The sequence below is a fragment of the Nicotiana tabacum genome, chromosome 12 (genome assembly GCF_000715075.1).
Source record: "Nicotiana tabacum cultivar K326 chromosome 12, ASM71507v2, whole genome shotgun sequence".
NCBI lineage: Eukaryota > Viridiplantae > Streptophyta > Magnoliopsida > Solanales > Solanaceae > Nicotiana > Nicotiana tabacum.
The window spans coordinates 94,039,477-94,055,641 of NC_134091.1; the positions used below are offsets into that span (position 1 = coordinate 94,039,477).

The 16,165-nt window shown below is 39.0% G+C and overlaps 1 pseudogene; it reads left to right on the forward strand.

The window, feature by feature from the left end:
- The window catches only part of LOC142167276 (exocyst complex component EXO84A-like), a 29,702-nt pseudogene extending 16,737 nt beyond the window's left edge, over positions 1-12,965 (forward strand).
- Positions 12,966-16,165: the final 3,200 nt, after the last annotated feature.

A 16,165-nucleotide genomic window follows, 5' to 3' on the forward strand; every position in this document is an offset into this window, starting at 1 on the left:
AAAGTGAGCCTTGAGACGAGGTAAGTCTCTTTTCTAACCTTGTAAGAGGAAATTTGACGCATAGTGATTTAAATTAATGTTTGCTTCTAATTGTGAGGGCTACGTACGTACGAGGTGACGAGAATCCGTGCATAGCTACTAATTATACTTATGTTCGGGTAGTCTTAGGACCCAAATCATGAATTATTTGAGATGTTTGCATCCTACTTGTTAATTAAAGTGCCTAAATTATAATGGAACTTGTTAGAGGAATTGTGAAAGATAGTTAATGGAATTTGTATTACATTGTGTATTAGCCTTTAATAATGTTTAAGTTAGAGCTTATAAAGTATCCTCTCTTCTTTTGGAGGGTCGAACGCCTCGACACTAGATAGATGCATCTATGGTTTGTAACGCTCGACCCTCGACAGTGTACACATTATTCTGGATCGGGCCGTACGACCTCGGCATAATCGTGCGTGTTAACACTCAGAGTTAATTATATATTTGATATCATTTCATGGCTTGAAAGGTTAAAATTATTCATGATGGAATTAATGTGGGACTTACCATGTGTGAAAGAAATTCTTTCTTCCATGCTTGTTATTTAGTTATTATCTTGATTACATGACCTATGCTATTTAGAAATTCTGTACTTTTATTGGTAGCCCATAGTAAGTATCGATGTCGACCCCTCGTCACTACTTCTTCGACGTTAGACTTGATACTTACTAGGTACATGTTATTTATGTACTCACGCTACACTTCTACACTAACCGTGCAGGATCTGAGGCCGGTGCATCTGGCGGTCCTACCGGCGCGCGTCCCAGATATCACGAGGCCTAGTGGTGAGCTGCTTTCCGAGCCGTTCGGCAGCCCCTAGAGTCTCTCTTTGTATTTATATTATGTCTACTTTATTTCGGATAATTTTTGGAGTTTTGTATATTCTACTAGTTGCTCATATACTTGTGACACCAGATCTTGGCACACACTCTAGTAGACTTTATGGTTTTGGGGTATTTACATATTATGCTTGCATTCAGATGTTTTCATTTTAATCACTTGACTCTCTATCTCTCAAATTTTGAAACAAATGGGATTTAATTACTTGGAAATTGTTCAAAAGAAGAAATAACGTAGTAAATTCATCGTAGGCTTGCCTAGCAGCGACGTTATGCACCATCACGGTCTATAAGAGAAATTTGGGTCTTGACAGCCTTGCCCACCAGTGGTCGTAGAAGCAGAATATTTTCCGCAGAAGCTCATTCGCTTCTGCGATGGCAGGAGTGCAAAAACGCTTTGGGTCGCAGGTGCGATCCTTGTACCACAAAAGCGGTTCCGCAAATGCGGTCCCTTGTCCTCATAAGCAAAAGTCTAGGACTTAAGTATTTTCCGTACCTGGGATGATTTTCCGCAGGTACGGCATCACAGAAGCGATTCTTGGGCCGCAGATGCGGTTTCACTGGGCAGAAAAATAGGAAAAACGAGGGTTTGATCTCATTTTTAATTTGGGACTTAGAGAACTCGAATTGAGGCAAAAATTGAGGGATTTTCAGAGGAAATATTTGGGTAAGGATTCTACACTTATTTTTTTTATTAATATCCACTAATCTATCATTAATTTTCTTCATTTAATTAAGGATTTGGGTTGAGAAATTGGGGGAAAAGGTGGAAGATCCTTAGGCCGAATTTTGAGATTTTAAATCGAGATTTTGGGATCGTATTTGTGTAATTTTGGTATAGGTGAACTCGATATCGAATGGGTATTCGTATTTTGTGACTTTTACCCGATTCCGAGACGTGGGTTCGGGTTGAGTTTTTTGGGCGATTTTTCAATCCTTTGCTAGAGTCGTAGTTCCATTATTTAAATTAGTTTCTTGTAGTTGTATTCATAGTGTGTAATTACTTTTGGCTAGATTTGGGTCGTTCGGAGTCGTAAAATCGAGGAAAATGCATTCTTATTGACTGATTGAGCTTGGTTCGAGGTAAGTGACTTGTCTAAAATTTTGTAGGGGGGATTCCCTTAGGATTTGGTATCGTTGTAATAATATATGACATATGAGCGCCGTGTACGCAAGGTGACGAGTGTGCACATGAATAATTGTGAAAATTCAGGTTCTTGCTGAGTAGACATCTTTTAAATTCCTTAACTGAGTTTCCTTAGCATGTGTAGCTGTCATGCCTAGCCTAGTATCGCATGTCTACGTGTGGTTCCAAAGATCATACCAATGTAGTAGGTAGCTCCAGTTCAGCCTGAGATTAGTGCAGCAGTTTTCGAGGCGGAGCAGCTCAGGCTCGAGAGGTACAAGAAGTACCACCCTCCTACCTTCAGTGGCTTGGCATCATAGGATGCCCAGGATTTTCTTGAAGAGTTACACCGTATCCTTCATATTATGGGTGTTGCAGAGTCTAGTGGGGTTGCTTTCACTATGTTCCAGCTTAGAGGAGCGGCCTATCAGTGGTGGCGAGCATACGAGTTAGGTAGTCCGGCTGAGGCAGCTTCACTCACTTGGACTCAGTTCTCATATATGTTCTTGAGGGAGTATGTTCCCCAAAGTCTCAGAGATGCATGGCATGCAGAGTTTGAGCAATTGTGACAGGGTTCTATGACCATGTCAGAGTATGCGGTTTGATTCAGTGATTTGGCTAGGCATGCCCCAGCCTTGGTTGCTACTGTTCGTGAGTGGGTTCATCGGTTTGTTGAGGGGCCCAACCCTAGTATCAGATTTAACATGGCTCAAAAGCGGGAGATAGATATTGCGTGCCAGCAGGTAATGGGGATTGCTAGGAGGTTGGAGGGTATGCTGACTCGGGATATAGAGGAGAGAGAGGCCAAGAGGTCTCGAGAGTCTGGCACTTATAGTGGTACTCGTACCGCAGCTGCAGCTCGTCAGGGTAGGGGTTATATGGGCAGCCCTGTTCATTCAGCACTTCCAGCCGTCAGCGGTGCTCCGGCCACTCCTAGGCCCCAGGATTCCTATTAGGCACCGCCAGTATCTAGCGTACCTACTATACGGGGTGCTTTTAGTGGTCCGTCCAGTCGATCAGGCACGAACCAGTCACAACAGCCATGTCCTCCGAGAGCTTGTTTTGAGTGTGGTGACACTCGCCATATGGTGAGGGATTGCCCCAGATTAGGAGGGGTACACCTCCACAGATTTCTCAGGCACTGTGTGCTCTGTCGGGTCCTCACGCTATGGTTACAGTACCAGCTACCACCCCACCTACACAGCCAGCTAGAGATCAAGGTCGGACGGGTAGAGGTCGCCCTAGAAGGGGAGGCCAGGTCGGATATTATGCCCTTCCTGCTAGAACGGAGATAGTTGCATCTGATTCTGTCATCATATGTATTGTTCCGGTCTGTCATAGAGATGAATCAGTCTTATTTGATCCAGGCTCCACTTATTCCTATGTGTCATCTTATTTTGCTTCGTATTTGGGTGTATCCCATAATTCTTTGAGTTCACCTATATATATGTCTACACCCGTGGGTGATTCTATTATTGTTGACCGTGTGTATCGGTCGTGTTTGATTGTTCTTAGTGGTTTTGAGACCAGAGCCGATTTATTATTGCTCAGTATGATGGATTTCGATGTTATTTTGGGCATGGACTGGTTGTCACCCTATCACGCTATCCTTGATTGTCACACCAAGATGGTGGTGTTGGCTATGCCAGGTCTACCGCAGCTAGAGTGGATAGGTACCTTAGATCATATTCCTAGAAGGGTAGTCTCATTTCTTAAGGTTCAGCGAATGGTTGAGAAATGGTGTGATTCTTATCTGGCATATGTGAGGTATGGTAGTGTTGATACTCCTACCGTTAAGTCTGTTCCGGTAGTGAGGAATTATTCAGATGTATTCCCGGCGGATCTTCCGGGCATGCCGCCCGATAGGGATATTGACTTTGGTATTGATTTGTTACCGGACACTCAACCCATTTCTATTCCACCTTATCGTATGGCCACGTCACAGTTGAAAGAATTAAAGGAACAGTTGCAAGAGTTGCTCGATAAGGGCTTTATTTGGACCATTGTGTCGTCTTGGGGTGCTCCTGTCTTGTTTGTAAAGAAGAAGGATGGTTCTATGCGAATGTGTATTAATTATTGCTAGTGGAACAAGGTTACAGTGAAGAACATGTATCCATTTCCACGTATTGATGACCTATTTGATCAGCTTTAGGGTGTCAGAGTGTTCTCTAAAATCGACTTGCATTCAGGCTATCATCAGTTGAAGATTCGGGAGCCAGATATCCCGAAGACTACTTTTAGGAAATGTCTTTTGGGCTGACCAGTGCCCCAGCAACATTCACGCACTTGATGAATAGTGTATTTCATCCCTATATCTACTCTTTCGTCATTGTGTTTATTGACGACATTCTAGCGTACTCTCGGAGTCGGAAGGATCATGAGCAGCACTTGAGGACCGTGCTTCAGACCTTATGGAGGAAGAATTTATATGCAAAATTTTCAAAGTGTGAATTCTTGCTAGAGTTAGTGGTATTTTTGGGTCATGTAGTGTCGAGTGAGGGGATCAAGGTAGATCTAAAGAAGATTGAAGCAGTGCAGAGTTGGCCCAGACCGTCCTCAGCTACGGAGACTCGGAGTTATCTTGGCTTGGTAGACTGACGGGCAAGCAGAGCGGACTATTCAGACGCTTGAGGACATATTGCGTGCTTGTGTTCTCGACTTCAAGGGTATCTGGGATGATCATTTGCCACTGATAGAATTTGCTTACAATAACAGCTTCCATGCTAGTATTCATATGGCACCATTTGAGGCCTTATATGTTAGGAAATATAGATCTCCCATTGGGTGGTTCGAGATTGGGAAACTGAGCTGATAGGACCAGACCTTGTGCATTAGGCTATGGAAAAGTTTAAAATCATTAAGGATCGGTTGAAAACTGCTCAAAGTCATCAAAAAATCCTATTCGGATGTTCGTCGCAGGGACTTAGAGTTCAAAGAAAATGATTAGGTATTATTGAAGGTTTCCCCAATGAAGGGTATAATGTAGTTTGGAAGGAAAGGGAAATTGAGTCCGAGGTATGTCGGGCCGTACAAAATCATTCAGAGGATTGATCATGTGGCGTACAAGCTTGAGCTACCACCTGCGATGTCATTAGTGCACCCGATGTTCCATGTATCTATGTTGAAAAAGGTAGTTGGAGATACGTCAGCTATTGTGCCAGTTGAGACCATTGAAGTTAATGAAGAACTATCATATGAAGAAATTCCAGTTGCGATTCTTGATAGGCAAGTCCGAAAGTTGAGGAATAAAGAAATTGCCTCCGTGAAGGTGTTATGGCGAAACCAGCAGGTTGACGAGGATACTTGGAAGGCCGAGGAAGAGATGAAAAAGAAGTATCCTTATTTGTTTGAATAGCCATGAATTTATAAAGTTGTAATTTATGAAAATTCTAAGAGTTACTTTCCATGAATTATGTATCATTTATACAGTTGATGTTAAGGGTGTTCTATTCCTGGTAATATATTGCTTGTGAGGCCACAATTGGCGTTGTTATGCGTTATGTTACGTCATTGGTTTATGTATATGTTTTAAGGATGTATTTCTGGGGCTCTCTGACAGGTGGATAGGCCTAGTTACAGGGGAAACTCTGGCGAAATTTTTGGAAATTTAGGGAGTTAGTCAAATTTGGGGTTGCTGGTGTGTGGTATGAAAACTGAGTTACATAAGATGCTAATAATGAACCTTGACCCTCATTCGAGGACGTATGATCTTAATTGAGGGAGGATGTAAGGCCCATTATGCAGCCGCATAATCACTCTACGGGTCGTAGAATGGCCGCAGAGTGAAGCAGCTACTTGGGCTATTTTTGTTATCAATTTCGCAGCCAATTATGCGACCGCATAATCATTTTGCCGGCCACACTTTTGTCGCACAATCAGCCTTAGGATTTTTGTGGAGGGAGGTTCTGTGGCGCATTATGTGACCGCAGAACAGGTCTGCGGGCCGCATAACTACCGTATACCTAGGCAGATATTTTTTAATTTTTGGCACCAAATTGTGCGGCCGATATGCGGACCGCATATCCATTCTTCGGTCGCATATGCGCCCGCATACCCTGTTTCGGAGCTTCATTTTTGGGGTTTTTAAACCCGACCCTATTTCGTTAAAACATATACCATAGTCCATTTGTTTAGCATATTTCTAATATTTTTAGAGTGAGAAAGAATTCTTAGAGTGGGGAAGTAACCTTCAACCTAATATCTAACAATTGTTGCTCAATCCTTGAATATTATCAAGAAAGTCTTCATCCTAAAGGTAAGAATCTATGTCTTAGCTCTCAATTTCGAAAATTTACAAAAAAAAAGGGGATAAATTGAAAGAAAATTCTTGGGGGTGGGAGTTGTTATCTTGCATGCATGTGTTATTAAATAATATAGGAAGGTTGTGGATTAAAAATGGTAGAGAACGGGTTGAGGGATGATGGAATCTTTCGTAAAAGGGCCTTAAAAATATTAATGCACACCTAGTGTATGATAATGTGCTCAAATAAGCTAGAATGATGACCATATTCCTAATTTTGGTCCAGCTTGTTATATTTCTAAAATATATCGAAGTGTTAAGAATTTCGAAACGTTTTAAAGTTTAAAGGAAGCTCAATTGAGGTATGTTGGCTAAACCCCCCTTCTCAATTGAGGTATGTTGGCTAAAATAGATCGAAGTGTTCATGTAATTGGTGTAAGTCCCAAATTGATCATTATAGAATTGGCTATTCCTAATGTGTTTGTGTTGAGGGATGTATGTTCAATATTTATTCTAAATGCTTCATCATGCCATCTTTCCATTTGAGGATGTGTTCAAAATGTGGAACATGTGTTAGAAATGTTAAGACTTCATATCAAGATCGAATAAAGGTTGTTATGCCAAATTGTATGAAAAGTCTCTCTGTGCCTAAGATTCCCAAATTGCTCATATGTGAATTTAATGTCTTGAATGGGAAGCCTTATTATTGTTTATAATGATAATGATGTTTGAATGTGGAAAGGGGAAACTGGAATTATAAAATACGACCAAGTGCCAAGAATGACTTTATATTTCTGGCCACTAGTGCCAATGAATTGAAAGGATGTGAAAGAAGTATGATGTGCGATGATTGACTGAAAAGGGTAGTGTCTCGGGTGAGACGGCCTAGCCGATCGGACCGTGATCAGATGCCATGCCGCACACATGGTGGTAACTGTGCTGGAAATTATAAACTGAAAAAGGTAATGTCTCAGGTGAGACGGTCTAGCTGATCGGGCCGTGATCGGACGCCATGCCGCATACATGGTGGTAAATGTGCTAGAAATTATAATGAAATTGTGGTTATGGTTGATGTCTCAAATGAGATGACCTAGCCGATCGGTTCAAGATCGAACTCCGTGTAAGAATACAGAGGTATTGTAAATTACGGTATATCAGCTTTAAATATCACCCAACCTAATAACATGGAAATTGACTTGACAACTTATTTGATCCTTACTTGATGTTTTAGTGTTGTTTGAAGCTCTTATTGAACTCATGACTGTTTCCCCCTTGTATTATTATTCATTCTATTGAGATGGTGTTTAATTTTACATACTAGTACTATTCGACAGTACTAACGTCCCTTTTGCCTGGGGCGATGCATCTTTAAATGAATGCAGATGGTTCCATAACAGGCATTGTTGATCAGCATAGTGGTACATCCTCTTCCCAACAGACTTGGTGAGCCCCACTTTATCCTGGGATCATGTATTGTATCTTTTGTTTATATTATTATCACGTTTTGAGGTATAGACGGGGCCTTATTGCCGACACTATCATAACTCTCTTTTGTATATCTTAGAGGCTCCGTAGACACTATATGGGTTGTACATGGGTGCTAGAAAAGTCAAACTGATTATGTTATGTTTTGATCTCTTGCTCCACTCGAATTATAAGAATGTGTGTATCTTAAAACTTAAAAATGATGTAACTAATGAGACGATTTAGTATTGTACATATGATCTTCCTACTGTCTAATTAATGAAATCATGTCTTCTTTTGATCATGGATGAGTTGGGTAGAAAGTATCTAACAGAGCTTGCTCAACCATTCCAACGGTACACTTGTGACGACTCGGCCAGTCATTTTGAGAGTATTATCCCTGAACCCCTATTTATTGCTCCCTCTATTTCATTCTGTGGTTACGTGACTCGCCGGGAGGTTTGGTTTTTGTTTTCGGAGTGAAATAAGACACATAGTCCCTAAAATAGAAGTTTAAGTTGTAAGAATTGATCGTAGTTTGAATTGTGTAAAAATGACTCCGGAATGGAGTTTTGTCAGTTCCAATAGCTCTGAAGGGTGATTGTGGACTTAAAAGCGTGTCTGGATGTTGTTTTGGAGGCCCGTATGCCATTTCGGCGTTAATTGGCGAAAGTTGGAAAGTTGGATGAATTTTAAAAAGTTTGCCTGGGGTGGAATTTATGATATCACGATCGGATTTTGATTCCGGAAGTTGGAACAGGTTCGTAATGCCATTTATCACTTATGTACAAAATTTGAGGTCAATCGGACTTGATTTGATAGGTTTCGATATCAGATGTAGAAGTTTGAAGTACCAAAGTTCATTAGGCTTGAATCGATGCGCAATTTGTGTTTCTAGCATTGTTTGATATGATTTGAAGGCTCAACTAAGTTCGTATGATGTTTTAGGACTTGTTGGTATTTTTGGTTGAGGTCCCGGGGGCCTCGGGTATGATTTGGATCATTATCGGATCATTTTTGGACTTAGAGCAATAGCAGATGCTAGGCTGTTTCTGTGTCATTACACCTGTAGTGGGATGGGCCGCAGGTGCAGACTCGTGTAAGCGAGCTTTGAGTCGCATATGCGAAGCTGGCCTTGCCCAACAGTGGTCGCACAAGCGGAACATTTTCCGCAGAAGCACCTTCGCTTTTGCGATGGCAAGAGCGCAGAAGCGCTTTGGGTCACAGGTCCGATCCTTGTACCGCAGAAGTGGTTCCGCAAATGTGGGCCCTTGTCCGCAGGGGTGGAAGTCCAGGACTTAAGTGTTTTCCGCACCTATGATGATTTTTCGCATGTGCGGTATCGTAGAAGCGATTCTTGGGCCGCAGATGCGGTTTGACTGGGCAGAAAAAATAGGGAAAACGAGGGTTTGATCTCATTTTTATTTTGGGACTTAGAGAGCTCGGATTGAGGCAATAATTTGAGGGATGTTTAATGGAAACATTTGTGTAGGATTCTACACTTATTTTTTATTAATATCCAATAATCTATCATTAATTTCTTCATTTAATTAAGGATTTGGGTTGAGAAATTGGGGGGAAAAGGTGAAAGATCCTTAGGCCGAATTTTGAGATTTTAAATCGAGGTTTTGGTATCGGATTTGTGTAATTTTGTTATGGGTGAACTCGATATCAAATGGGTGTTCGTATTTTGTGACTTTTACCCAATTCCGAGACGTGGGCCCGGGTCGACTTTTTGGGGTGATTTTTCAATCCTTTGCTAGAGTCGTAGTTCCATTATTTAAATTAGTTTCTTGTAGTTGTATTCATAGTATGTAATTTCTTTGGCTAGATTTGGGCCGTTCGGAGTCGAATAATTGATGGAAAGGCATTCTTATTGAATGATTGAGCTTGGTTCGAGGTAAGTGACTTGTCTAACCTTGTGTGGGGGAGATTTCCTTAGGATTTGGTACTGTTGTAACAATTTGTGATATGTGAGCATCGTGTACGCGAGGTGCCGAGTGCGTACACGGGCTAATTATGGAAATTATGGTTCTTGCTGAGTAGACTTCTTTTAAATTCCTTAACTGAGTTGCCTTAGCATGTGTAGTTGTCATGTTTAGCCTAGTATCGTATGTCTACGTGTATTAACCTTTACTTGAAATTCGTGCGACATGCTTAGTTGAATTTCATGATTCCTTGATTATTGTATTCGGTCTTTAACTGTAGGATTCCTTGTTGTAAATTCGTTGTTCCATAATTTATGAGTTTGTATATTTATTTTTGGGACTACGAGGTGGTACCTCGGGAGATCCCCCTATCGTGTATTTATTTTGGGACTACGAGGTGGTACCTCGGGAGATCCCCAGTCGTGTATTTACTTTTGGGACTACGAGGTTGTACCTTGGGAGATCCCCTTGTTGCATATTTACTTTTGGGACTACGAGGCAGTACCTCGAAAGATCTCCCTATTGTGTATTTACATTTGGGACTACGAGGTTGTACCTTGAGAGCGCCCCTGTTGTTTACCTCTATTTGTTGTGCTGTTACCTTTCTGCAATTTTTTGTTGTTCATTTCTCAGTCATTCATTGTATTATTATATTTTCTGCCTCATTTCCTTTTATTCCAGTAGGACCCTGACCTGACCTCGTCACTACTCTACCGATGTTAGGCTTGGCACTTACTAGGTACTGTTGTGGTGTACTCATACTATACTTCTGCACATCTGTTTGTGCAGATCCAGGTTCTTCCTACAAGACCAGATACCAGAGAGCTGAACCGTACTTGGAGACTTCAAGGTATATTTGCTAGCGTCCATAGACCTTGGAGTCCTCCTCTATCCTTATTATGTTTTTTCCTTATTCTCTTTAGACTTTGATGTATAGGGACACTTAGTATTTTATCTTAGAATCTTGTGACTTATTTCTACCGGGTTTTGGGAGTTTTACCTATTTTGAATCGCAGTTTGATTTATGTTATATGTTGAGATTTGAGTTTCAGTTTTATATTTTCGTTATTTCGCATAATTGTTAGGCTTACCTAGTCTTAGAGACTTGGTGCCATCATGACATCCTACGGAGGGAAATTGGGGTTGTGAGACGTGGGTACCAATGTCAATCTGCACAAGAAGTGCAGAAGTGAAGTGATACGGAATCATATAGAAAACCCGGATAATGCAAAAATACATGGAATAAAAAGATAGAAGATTAGGGATTAAAATAGAGAAAGACAAGACCTTAACTATGAATTATATGTATATTTATGTATGTTATATATATATATTTATACTTAATATACAAAACATATATATTTGCCGGCTATTATTTTTTCAGGACGGCTCAAAAATGTAATTATCCCAAAATGTATCTGTTGTGCACTTTGCCTCTGTTAGTTTCTATTGATATTTTGAACACTCTTCAATGGTCTTTCTAAAGGATGTAATATTCTGAAGCTCCTTCTTGATTATTCTGTCACGATCTATGCAAGGACATTAGTCCTCTTGATAGATTACAGTTGTCCGAGCAAGCTTTGGAAGGTGTAATGCAAGTGTTTAATGCATACATAAGTATGTTAATAAAAGCAATACCTATTTCAGTGGAGAATGAGAATCTTGAAGGATCTGTAAATAGAATTGTAAGGATGGCTGAGACAGAATCTGAAAAAATTACTTTACTAGCCAATGCATTATTGCTAGCGGACGAGCTAATCCCTCATGCAGTCGCCATGATTTCATCTTCACAACAACCTAATAAGGCAGATAATACATCTAAACGGAGTATAGATAGGCAATCTCGTCCTATAGAGCAGATAGAACTAAAGCAAAGACTCCAGCGTCTAGTTGATCAGTTATGTGACAGCTTTCGTAGGCAACATGCACTTGAACTCATTTTCTTGGAAGATGGTGGTGTTCTTTTGAGTCCGAAAATGTACATAAATATGGATGGAAATCCAGAAGTGATAGAGTGATTTCCATCTCCAGTATATCAGGAAATGTTTGGGAAGTTGACTAGAATTGCTGGCATAACATCGGACATGTTTGTGGGAAGAGAAAGATTTGCTACTATTCTTTTGACGAGGCTCACTGAAACTATTATCCTACGGCTTTCTGAAGATCAAACCTTTTGGGAAGAGATTGAGCAAGGGCCAACGCCTTTAGATCCTCTTGGGCTTTAACAGGTTTGTTCTTTTTATGTCAGATTATTTATTTTGAAGGGGAGCCTTGGAGCAACGGTAAAGTTGTATCATTGTGACTTATAGGTCACAAGTTCAAACAATAGAAGCAACCACTAATGCGTGCGTTAGGGTAGGCTATCCCACACCCCTTGGGGTGCGGCCCTTCCCCGGATCCTGCGTGAATGCGGGATGCTTTGTGCACCGGGTTGGCTTTTTTGTCAGATTATTTATTTTCACCCATCTCTATAAATTTTTCTCTTTTCATTTTCTCTCAAATTATGTTGTCGTTTTGTAAATGCACAAGTTTATTACTTAGTAGTACCTTGTATTCTTGAGAAACGAAACACCATTTTCCAATACAGTTTTATTTAGATATGAAATTTGTGTTACTCTTTGCTTCACAGGGGCGCTACTAGTCTCGAAATCTTCAGGAAGTAATCAAAAACATTATAGGCAGAGCCATTGAAGCAGTTGCTTCCACCAAAATTGACCCTTACAGGTATACCGTAGAAAATAAAACAAAGCTTATTTCATAGTCATTAGTTACTTCTCCCTCCATCCCAAATTATGTGACACTATTTCCTTTTTAGTTAGTCCCAAGAAGAATAGTAACACATTTCTATATTTACAAATAATTTAACTTTAAACTTCTCACTTTACCTTGATGAGAATTTATAGCAACACAAATATTTATAGATTATTTTGACCGCAAGTTCCAAAAATCTTTCTTTCTTAAACTGTGAAGTCTAGTCAAGCGTTATCACATAAATTAGAACGTTAAGAGTAATAAAGAAGAATTTAAGTGAAGAGCACTTACAATGCGAAAGATTTTACACCGTTGTGTAATTTAACCTTTTATAACAGGTTATATAGAGTTATTAGTAATTACTCTTTTAGGTGACGTCATTTCTTATTCTGTGATGCATAGAACCTAAATTGATTAAAAGAAATTTAATGTGCAGTGTGCTTCCAGAGGATGACTGGTTCGCAGAAGTAGCTCAAATTGCTATAGATATGCTAACTGGGAAAACACACGTTGGGACTATGGAGAATGTTAGCAGTCCTACAACATCATTTGTTCTTTCTCATGGAAGTAACTAGCACTATTTTACTTCTATCGATCTTCGTGAAATAACATTTAGACAGTAATCTTTAAATACTTCATTTATTTGTCGATTAGGGAAATTTGTTTTCTTAATTACACTCTTGTGTTTAGCTAAAGTCAACTTAATTTCCTCTCATTGAACAAAAATGTATTTAGTTCTTTGAACTTTGTAATGCTTATAATTGATTAATACGAATGAATATTTGACTGTAGTCAAACACACCCGTATAACAGTACAACATGCTTAGACATGTCAAAAAATCATCATTCTATTTCTAGCTCTATATGATTTCAAAGTGGTAACTTTCATTCTTTTATTGTTTATCATTTGAGGAATAGAGCTGCAAATGACCCCGTGCTACAAGATATGAAAAAAGTATGAATTATTTACGTAATCGGTTGGTACTTGAAATGATTCCGAATCTAACATATTGTCTTGCAAAGAAAGCCCGATGCTTATGTGAACCGTCCTCGACATCCCAAAAAGTCTAAACACAAACTCAATCTTAGAGTTGCATAAACAATTAGACAAAAAAGGAAGAATTTCCAACTGCCCTTCATATTATCCAATGTATCGAGAAACATTGGATAAAACAAGCAACATCATCTGAGGGATAAAATGCATTAAAACCTAGGAGGGTTGGATGTTCCAAAACCCCCCCAAAATTCCTGAATATCTATATCTAATCATTTCACAAGTAGAATTTCAAAGCAGTGTTTTAAGTAGAGAAACCCGAAATAATTTAAACTTTCGGATAAAAATTTCCCTATGTGAAGTGATTCATCGATCTTACCCATAGTTCATGCTATGGAAACAGATTGGGCAACTGTAATTCTTGGATTTCATAATTCTTTTTCCCTTCACATAGTTTTCTTTGAAATAACCTAATATAGATTAGTATTTAACTGCTACTACAACTTTTTGCTTCGTGTTCTCCATATTTTAATGGAAGTGGGATCATATCTAAGTAGAGGCAGATCCAGGATTTAAACCCTATGAGTTCAAGTTTAAAAAGTTTTAACATTGAACACATTATATTTTTAAAGTTATGGGTTCAAATCTATTATTTTTATAATTTTAATAAATTTTTACACATAATTCTTTACTCTGCGTCGAAAGTTATGGGTTTAATTGAACCCGTAACTGCCACATGATGAAACATAGAAGCAAAGTGGAAGACTCGCTCTAGTAACTATTTTCTCAGCATTCAAACTCGTTATTTATAGCTTGCTCGATATGCCATTTGCTTCTCCAGAACACATGTAAAACTGTAGTTGGCAGCAGCAGGTGCCCAATACTGGCAAGTCCAAGATGGATCCACATAGCAGTCTTGTCCAGTGCAAGAAATCATCTTTAAAAAGTTCTTAGGAAATCAGAGGTGGAGCTAGAATTTTGAGTTTATTATGGGTTTTGGATTTTAAAAGAGGCAATTACTGGGACCTGAATAAATTATTTATACATATTAAATGAATTTTCTTAATAAAAGTACAGGGTCTGAGCCAAACCTATTGGGTTTTACCGAACCGGCTTGAGGCTCTGTTCCTGTATGAAACCAGCTACCTATATATCCTCATAATACATTACGAAGTGCTGAAAACTCTGTCAATTGGGAGAAAGGGGAGATATGGAGGCACAAGCAAGTACACAAATGAGCTAACAATAATTTTATTTAATTTCCATACCTTGTGAATTGCACTATTTGTGCACCTATTCAAGGGGATAATTCACATAGTCGATTTCATTTAATCGTACACAACATAAGACCTGTTCTGCCAGTTCTTTAGCTTTGTTACCATGATTTGAAAAGTTAAAATATTGCTTACAATTGATCTCCAAACTGGAAAAAGAAAAGAAGAGGAAAATGACACAAGGATTGAATTAGAGAACATATAGTCACCTGAATTGTGAGGCCTACATCCAAGCAACAGAGCTTTAGCCTATCTAGGAATATTTCAAAACCCTTTCTAGAGATGCAACTGAATCTGTGCATATCTATATCAATCTCAAAATAATTTTCTCCCTACGAAGAGACCATTAGCAACTTAGTAAGAACTTAATCGAGTATATTATCTTAATCATTGTATAACACTCAAAATTTATGGATTCTCATATCAATTGAGGATTATCCTTATTTCTATAGGAAATTAACTTCTTTTTTCTTAGACTAAATTGTTTCAAGAAAATAAAATCTCCGTAAATCATACCGTCGGACACAAGAATAATAACAAATTTCATTGATACGTACTAGTGCCCACATGAAAATAGGAGTACGATGTACGTCCAAATCTTACTCCAAACTGAAGAATAACAAAATCTGGCCATTATAAATTATAGAATTCATGTTGAGGACGTGAAAGGACAGGTTTTTCATTATAGGCATGCATAATCTTCCTCTCTGCTGCACTTATCTGGAGGTCCTCCACATTTGCTACATGACCTAATATCTTCAACCGTTCCCTAAAGGGAACAGTACCATCTGTTGGAAAAGCCTTCACGTTTTCCACTTCATTATCCATTACCCTCTGTTCAATAAGAAATGGGAGGGAGAAAAACATGTTAAATAGGAAAAAAGAATGTTCAGTAAAAATAAAATATCATGGTTTATTGACAAACAAAGAATTTGAAAAAAAAATAGAATAATGGCCAAGAATCCGGATGACTCAATACCACAAGAGGATGCGTACAGAGAGAAAGTACCAGAATGTGAGAAAGGATAATACCAATAGATCAATGAATATTACAAAGACAGAACTCTGGAATAAGTTGAAATGAAAGAAAAGACAAATATGTAAAAGCAATGATTAAACAATTAAGCAACAACGGGAGAAATTTACAACTAAAGAAAGGCAAGAGAAACAATGAACCGACATGGTAACTAGAACTTACTCTGATGTTATCTTGAAAATGAGAAGGAAGTTAACTTTCGGAAAACTTAAAGTATAAGACAAAACTCATTCCTTCACCATCAATTTCACCCTGAAAAAATACGGCAGGATATAATGGCACCGGTAAAAAAACTAAAGAGGGTGAAAGCAGCAACTTAGCAGCTCAAATGAATGAATATCTGAATACGAAATGGTTCATCGAGAGAATACAAACTACTTGAACACAAGAAAGTAAAGCTCTCACTCTTTATGTATCCTAATCATAAGAATAATATTAGATTTTTACCCAGCCATATATTATAGACTTATT